At 53.8% G+C, this 8,664-nt stretch overlaps 1 protein-coding gene across 1 annotated transcript in view; it reads left to right on the top strand.

Moving 5' to 3' along the window:
* The window catches only part of LOC111153807 (PBX/knotted 1 homeobox 2), a 254,837-nt gene that overhangs the window by 745 nt on the left and 245,428 nt on the right, over positions 1-8,664 (top strand). The gene's annotated exons all lie outside the window — the stretch shown is intronic.

Genomic DNA, 8,664 nt, shown 5'->3' with positions numbered 1-8,664 from the left:
GCCGCCGCCGCCGCCGCCGCCGCCTCGCCCCGCTCGGGCCCGTGGCCGGGCGCGCATTGTCCGCGGGTGCGAGGAGCCGGGCTGCGTACTCGGACGGCCGCGGGCCCGAGACACCGTATTGGGCGGGCGGGGAGCGGTGCGCCGCGAGAGCCGGGGGTCCCTAGAGTAGGGACAGGCGCGCGGGCCGGAGCCCGGCTGCAGAAGGCTCGGGGCTGGGCGCTCCGCGGGCGAGGCTGGGAACCGCGGGCCGGCTCTACGTACGTCTGCTCCCGGCTTCGGGCGCCCTTTGGGCGGGCGCTTGCTCGGCGCCACCGGCCTGGAGCTGCCTTATGGGCGTCTGCGAGCAGGGGCAGCCCCAGCCTCAGGCCGGGTGACCCAAACGGAGGAGCCGCGGCCGCGTCCCGCCCGGCCTGGGGAGCCAGGGCGAGTGGGTTTTTGCAGGCGGATCGGTGGGGACAGCGGAACTCAAGCTCTGGGTTAGGGCAACCCGGCTCCCAGGGGCCACGCTCAGAGACCCTCGCCCCGGGAGGAGCGATTTGTAGGGTAACTGGCTTTCCGCGGATTGTTGGGAGTCTTTGGCGAGGTCGGGGAGGCGTAGGGGCCCAAGGCGAGGTTTGGGAATCGGGAGCCCTCCTGGCCCGAGAACAAGGACACGAGTTCGTAAAAGGGGGGACGGAAAGCGCCCAAGAGCCGTGAGCTGGGGGGATGGGGCAGAGTCCCGAGTCTGCCGCGCAAAGTTTGCGTTTCTTTCGGGTTGGGCGAGCGGGGCTCTCCTGACTCCCGAACCCGAGGAAGAAACGAGCGAAGCGGGAGGTCTTTTCCGGGGGCTCTGGGCGAGAGAGCCCAGGGTTCTTGAGCGGTGGGGACACGGGCTAGGAATGGCAGTGGGGCGGGGTGGGGGGGGGGTGTTGGCTGGTGGTGGTGCAGCAGCCCTGAATTAGGGCTGGGCTTTAGGGCCACGCTAGAGTTTGGGTTGTAGGATTCAGGCTGTTTTCAGAAGCGGGACTGAAGGGCTGCTGAGTAGCTTAGGGATCGGATCTACACCCCTGGCCAGAGCAGGGGGCTGGAGGTAGGAGCTGGGGGCCTGGGGTTACATCTGAAGCTGGACTCGGCGGAACGGGTGATGTTTTTAGTATTTTGCCACGGGATCGCGGCTTTTTATTGGGATTGAGGTTATTGAAATTTGGGGAGGGTCGCGCGAGCGGGTCCCCATGCTCCGTGGGCGGAAAAACATCTAGGCAGGCGATGAGAGTAGTTGATCCGGGCCATGGCAGGCAAGCCCCGAATTTCTGCTGCTTCTCCCCGAAAGTGGATCTGGAGCAGAGGACTTGAGGCGCGCAGGACCCGGTGCTAGGAGAAAGATTCCAGGAAGCGGACAAATCGAAGAGACGTTCTGGGTGAAGCGACAGGGCAGCCTCGCAGGACTCGGAGTGGATCCGAGGACCGACCTTGGTGGTTCTGCGGGCTCAGCGCGGCGGGCGGGTACGGGTGGCCCGCAGGGACCGAGGCCTGCTCAGGGGGCTCTAGCAGCGCGGTGCGGGCTCGAACTCCAGCGTCCTGGTCGGAGCCGCCGGCTCTAGACCCGCAGGCGCTGCCTGTGCTTCCTTCGCCGGCGGTGCGGCCGGGAGCCCACAAGCCAGGCGGCCTGTGTGCTCAGCCTGGGAGACGGGGGCGCTCTGGGTCTTCTGCCCTCACCCCCACTTGTCTCGGGACTTCTCTAGCGTGTTGACTTTTCGGATTTCGAGTGCTCTCCAACTGGTGGAAGCCAAAAGCTTCACATTTTAGGCAGATCTAGGCGACCCTCCCTTCTCCAAAGCTGAGGAAATGATGGTGTTCAAACACACGATATACTACGCAAAGCCCTAGCCCCTAACCCTCTCTCCTACCTTGTCATTCCGGCCTTCCAGAGGCCTCACAGCCTTAGAGAGAGGGAAGGGCGCCTCCTGTCCCTGGACTCGTGGTCTCCCACTGGAGCTGCACCCCGCAACCACACTCTATCCTCATGGCTCAGGCCCAGCTCGGCTGGTGGGAGAGAAGTCCCGACCGGGGAGGGAGGCTATCCCTCTGGCCAACTAGGGAAGCGAAGTGTAGAAGGGTCTGTTCGAGAGGAAGATTTGAAATTTCCTTTTTGCAATCGTGAGCCCACGGTCCCAGCCTTCCGCACCCCTCGCACCCCTCGCACCCCTCGCTCAGGCAGCCAGTCGGCGCTTCCGGGACTCAGAAGACGCTAGACCCACGAGTGGCCGCCGGGGCTCAGGGCCTCGCTACTGCCCGGCGGGCGGTGGAGCTCCAAGGCTGTTTTTTTGCAGGCTCGGCATTCGTGAGCTCTCCCGCCGGGAGCCGGAGGGCGGGAGGGAGCCATGACCCCACGGAGACTCCCCAGTCACCGCCTCCCCTTTGTGAGCGCGAAAGGCATGAAAGCCCAGAGAAAGAGAAGCTGCACAGAATAAGGGGCAGGGGGTTACTGGAGGGAGATGGGCCCAGCCACCGCTCACAGTAGAAGGCCTCGTGCAAATTGCACTGAAGGGTACCCAACTTGAGACTGGCTGTTTTATGATCCTTTCTGAGAGTTTACTGCGCCATGCTTTTAAGTCTGTAGATTGCTTTAAGTTAATGAAAGTGCTGCTTTCAAAAGGGGCTTTTATGTGCTGTGGTGGCAAGGCCAGTACCTCCCCTTTACTCTTCCAAAATAGGTCTGTTTAAAAAGAAGGAGGCTCCTGGAGTTCCCACATGGACAGAGCTTGGGGGAGGACGCCATGTGACAATGAGGACTAATAAAAAATCAATGTCCAAGTAATTCAGAAAGAGGAGTTTACTTCTTTCCCAGTCCAGGGTCACCTGTGCCGTCTGATACTGCCTTTTGGGCTTCCACTGAGTCTGACTTTAAGTGCCCCTTACACCCTGTCTCAGCACAGCTTTATGTAGGCCTGACCCTGTTCAATTGAACTCCAACTGGATTTCAGGATTTCAACCGGCGGCCAATTCAAGCTGCAACTAAAATATTTACTTGTGGCTGGGGGGGAGGGGCTTTGCCTTGCCTTTAGTAAGACAGATGTGTTAAAACGTCAGGGAGAAAGGCTGGGAACATTGAGAAGAAACATGGAAGGCTATTTTTCAGCGCTTCCCCCTTTTTCAATCTCTTTGGCACAAAAGGTGAGAGGACAAGGTTTTTGACTAGGTCCTAACACAGAAACTGCAGTGGGGCTGGGCTGTGGCTTTGACCGCATGTCATAACCATTTAAACTGTGGTTAGTTGTTCAAAGCTCAAAGCTTCTCCAAGCTGGGTTTCATTAACTCTACACCAGTTGCCTGGAAGTTCAGTAGCAATAAATTGTATAAACACATTTGAAGTAAGTTAGTGATGAAATAAGGAGAATTACTGTCTTGTGAGTGGAGAATCCTGAATTCATGGAGTTTTAACTTAACTGGAAACACACCTCCTCTCCCTTGGCCTTGATGTTTATGGGTGCACCAGAGTGTGTGTTAAATTTCTGTCTGCCATGTCCATCTTCAACCTGGGACTGTAACTCATTAGGGACCAAGGCATGCCTAGAAAGCAAAAGGCTGGGCTTTAAAGGGGACTCCATTAGCCTGGTTTAGAAACCAAACCAAACCCATCAAGCTGACTTCCTTACCCTGGGAGAATGCGACATAAACAGCCGCAGAGCAGGCCAAATTAGATTTTTAAACGTTAGCGGCTTAATAATACTGTGTTGTTAGCAATTGAATTTGTTTTTATTAAAGAAACAACCTATAAAATTTATAGGATTCCAACATGTTGCAAGATTTCCTTGCTATTTATTTAGTGCCCCCCCCCGAAATTCTATCTCCAATTTCAGACTTTTGTTCCTGATTTATTTAATTTAAAGCACATTTTCTAAATTAGTTCGGGGAAGGTGAGAAATGCTGTTATAAGTTTTCCTTTTTCTGATGCTGTGTGGCACAAGGACTGCAATGCTGCCAGATATATATAAATGTGTGATGCAATTGCGCGCGGAGCCAAGTGTCTGGATCACACGAGATGCAGATCGGAGTACGGAGAGGGCGAAGCAATGCCACGGAGGAAAAGCAGAGGAAGTTATACGGAAAATGAAATCATCGTGAGCCACCGGCAGCCTTGGTTCTAGCCAACACACCATGCTTTGTATAAAAACACTTCACATGCGATCTGTGACTTCTTGAAGATTGAATTATATTGAGAAGCAGAATTCAGAGGGAGTAGCTGCCCTGGCTGGGTTCTGGCCAGGCTGCATGGCCAGGCTTGTTGCGATGGGGATCTGCTAATTTAATTAAATCTAATACCTGGTGGGAAAGGGAGGAAGGAGATAATCAAGGTTGGCAGGTCAGCATGCTGAGCTAGTGTTTAAGCCGAAATTGGGGGGTGGTGGTGGTGGCGGTTTTCTGCTTTGTTACTGTCTGGCTGCATGACTCCTGTGGCGGGTCACCTAGCTTCTGGATCTCGGTTTCTTCATCTGTAAAGTGGAATGTATCACAGGAATCCCTTGTTAGGCCAGGAGGGGCGAATCTGAATGATTCCCTGACTCCCACCGTGGGTGTGCTCTAAATCATAAAGGAAAGGAAGAGAGGCTTCTGAGCAGCAGTCACATACTTCCCTGTGTTTTTTTTCCTTCCCTACCTGATCCAGAGCCTTTCCCCGAAAACTCTCAGGAGTTCTGAGACTGAGGGTGAAAGGGCCGATCGCCTGCCTTTCTTTACATCCTAGAATTTGAAAATCCCATTGCGATCCCCAAGCCCACCTGCACTTCATCAGGAGGGGCAGTTAAGTTGGGGGAACGAGCGGGGCTTCTCCCCGGTGGTGCTACCTGGAAGAGCTTCCAAGCATCCGATAAAACACAGAATCTGACTTATTGGACATCCAGCCCCTTCCCTTTGTGCCAGCGGAAAGAAGAGGCCTGAGCTTGGACTGGTGTGTGACATCTGGTCAGGCTGGGGGGATGGGCGCCGGTCCGGAGCTAGCCGCAGCTTGAACCTCACTTAGCAGTCTCCATGCTGGCAGATCAAAGCAGATTCTGGGCCAGAAAGCCCAAGAAGTTACACCCAACACTTACACAAAAGTGTATCCGCACTTGGAGTCTCCTCCTCTTCTCATGCCTGATATTTCAATGCTAGCCTTGATACTGGAGACGTGGCTCCAGTGGAATGCCTGCCTTTAATTCTCCCTCGTCCGTGGGGACGTCTTGGGGCAATTTTTTCCTCCACACATCCTCCTCCAGTGGTCTAGAGCAACACCATCGTCTCCGTTCTGATTGGGGGTGAGAGCAGGAAGACGCAGGGTGGAAGTAGAGGGAGCAACAGTTTCGCTAAGGAAATGCGCACGAGTTGGAAGTCCTTCTCCCAGAGCTGGAGCTTTCGCTCCTTCCAGATCCCCTAGGAGTAAGGGAGGAGCAAGCCCTCGGGCAGCTCAGGAAGAGCTCGCCGCTGCAAACGTGCTGTCTTCAGGGGGATCTGCTGTTTGGTTTGGACGCCTCACCGCAGGCCCTGCCTGACTGGGTTTCTAATTACAAGAAGGCCCTTTCTGCTAAGACCTATCTCACTAAAAACACATCCCTGTGTGTAATAAGAAACCCTAAACCAGGCAGGATATTTTAAAACTGAAGCAATGAAGATTAGATTAAGTCTCCACCAAACAGCTTCGTTCTCATATTATTTTTGGCTGGAATGTGGAGAAAAGCAGCTGGCCCTGGGGCCCGGAGCAGGATCTTTTGAGGGTTCGGATGGGGCTCGAGTGGGTGGTGGTACTGCTAGTTTCTCTGCTTAATAAGAATGTGGCCAATTTCAGTACAGCTCAGGCAAGGCAGTGGGGGTAATCCAGTGGGGGATGAGGGAGCCCCCAGGGTTGGCAGAGGTCAGATCCGCCCAAGCGGCCTCAGAATCAGCGGGTCACAGAGCACCGAGAACACTTTTAAATTCCCCCACCTCATTAGGATCTAGTCTTTTGTGTTCAGCTCATAACCTCCCTCCCAGTCCTATCCTAGTCCTAATAAACCCACCCCTTCTCCACGTGGCCTTTGAAGGAACTTTGGGTTCTTTGGGTACTTTTCTGGTTGGAGAGAAGAAACAAATCATTGCCCAAGATTCCTGGAAATAAAGCCTAGGAACCTGACTTCACAAGCCCTTTTCCTGTCCTGCCGGGGAGAGACAGCATCGTCTTCATTCATTCCTTTGTTCCTTGGTCCAGCAAATAGTTATAGCATGTCTCCTGTATATAAGCCTGGTACAGTTCTAGACATTGAGACTACAAGCCACAACACCAAACAGGACAAAAGCGTGTAGCCACAAAGTCCCTGTCTTCCAGGAGCTTGCCGGCTGTGGAAAGAGTGCCAAGTATGGGCTTAGCCTCAGATAAAACTGTCCTGAGAACCTAGCTCTCTTAGTTTCTAATTGAAAGAATTTAGACATGTTACTTAACATTTTTGATCTAGCTTTTCCACCCGTAAAGGGAGAAATAAAAGTATAAAGCTCAAAGAATTGCAGAGAGAGCATTTGTAAAGTGTCTGGCATACAGCAGAGACTCAGTCAGGCTCCTCTCCCTCCCCCATATTATTTTGGGCAGGGGATCCAGTCGGTGGCTTACCCAACTTCCCCGGGTACATGGCCTGGGGCCTTTCATGGGTCCCTGGCACCATCAACAGCTGTTGGACAGCCAGTCACACTGTGGCCTGGTGCTGCCCGCTGCATGCTGACCCCCGCCAGGGCCTTGGTAGAAGTAGACACACAGACTCTGTCCTCAGGCATTGGGCAGTTTGCGGGTGGACACACTCAAGCTAGAAACACCCAAGAGGTGACACACGGATGCGCGGAGGCGCCGCGAAAATGGGTACGAATCAGCTGTTGGAGCAAAGGAAGCACAAGTGGGGTGGGGTGCTGCTGAATGCGTGGTGGAGAGCTCTCAGCAGGGTCAGTGCAGGGTTGGGGGTGAGCTCTGGCCAGCAGGGATGGAGGGGGAGGGCTGGAACTCGAGACCCTGTAGGTCACAGGGCTCGTAGGGATTGCTGGGGGCCAACCTAAACTAGAGTGAGGAGGTCAGCCCCTCCCTAGCACATCAGGGGGTCAAGTGGGCCACCACTGCCTCCCGGATACCACCTAGGCTTCCCTGGGTTGGCGACTGAGGGATATCTCCCGTTGGCTTCTCAATGTGGAGAACTTAGGTTAATGACTCTGCATGAAGCAAACCGACTAATTCCATTCCTGACTACAACAGAACTCTCTTGCCCATCCCTGCTTTTCCTAAACTAAGAGAGCAGAGATTATAAGTCCACACCCAGGCCTCTCAGGGTCTGTGAAGCTGACCCACATCAGAGTGGTTGGGATGGTGGCGAGAATAACAAGTTGAACTTGGGAGTTGGAGGATGGTGGATTCTGCTCTAGACCTGGCCCCTGCCTGGCTGTGTGACTTTCAACAAGTGGCTGACCTCTGGGTGTCAGTTTCCTCACTTATCCAATGAGGAACTTGACTTTGCTCTCACAGGTCCCCTTCAGCCCAAAGTCCCATGAATCTCTGTTTCCTCCCAACCCGATTGCTTCGTGATTACGCAGTCATTGAAACCACCACTGCCACTACCAAGCCACCATCGGGCAGCAAAGGCACACACTGGGAGGGCTTGGGCCCTGAGTTGCCCCTGTGTTGTTGGGTCTCAAGACAGGAGAGGGCATTGGCTTTGACTTGCCTGATGGCCTTCCTGGGCAAATGGATGGGTCCTAGCAATAGCAGTGGGCTCCATGAGGGCAGACTTTCCGTCTGAAGACTCACTGGCCTCTTCATCAAGGGCAACACTTAACTTCTTTTGTGGAGATAGTGTGGTGTTGGGAGAAGGAACACAAGCTTTGGAGTTAGATTCTGGGTTCTCACCCTGGATCTACTACTGCTAAGCTTTGTGTCTTTGGGAACCTCACTTAAGCTCTCTGAGCCTCCGTTTTCTTGGAGATATGGTTAGGAAAATAATAATACAAAGCACATAGGAGTGCTATGAAAACTCTGGAATAGAGTATCTAAAAGTGCTAGGCACATGGTAAGCTCATGGCACACATTAATTTTCTTTCCTAATAAAGCCCTTCCCTGGATGCACTCTCATTTAATCCTCTCAACCTCAAGAAGCAGCTGGAATGGGCGTTGTTATATCATTTGACAGGTGAGAGGAGCTGGGGCTCAGAGAGTAGCTACCGGGGTGGGGTCCAGGAAGGGACAGTGGATATCTCCACCTTCACATTAAATAGGGTGGCCCAGGTCTAACTTTTACAACAATGCTCCATTCTTTAGGCTCTTGGAGACAAAGCAAGCACCTTGCCGAGCTCTGAGAGCTGCTTGGGCCCAAGCTCCACTTATTCCTCTCCTGAGAATCTCTTTAAAGGAACCAGCAGAACCCATCTTCTTTGTTACCCGTATCTTTGTTTGGCCAACTCTGGGAAGAGCTACCAGCTGTTATGGAAACCAACACCTAGAAGATGATCTGTATTTTTACTTCTACAAGCCTTCACTTATAGGCAGGGCTGGGCTGGCCAGCACAGGGGGTGGGGGTAGATTTAGAGGTTGGGGGTATAGTAATGGCAGTTGGTACGGGTGTCAGAGTGCAAGGCAGCCCAAGTTGTAAGCCTCCCGGGAGCCTGGGGTGATGAGAATGGAGGCTCACACTGTGGTCCTCTGAC

This window comes from Enhydra lutris, unplaced genomic scaffold (assembly GCF_002288905.1).
Source record: "Enhydra lutris kenyoni isolate GAN:26980312 unplaced genomic scaffold, ASM228890v2 scaffoldscaffold34, whole genome shotgun sequence".
NCBI classification, from domain to species: domain Eukaryota; kingdom Metazoa; phylum Chordata; class Mammalia; order Carnivora; family Mustelidae; genus Enhydra; species Enhydra lutris.
The sequence above is the reverse complement of the archived record's forward strand: the minus strand, read 5'-3'. Positions and strand labels throughout refer to the sequence as shown.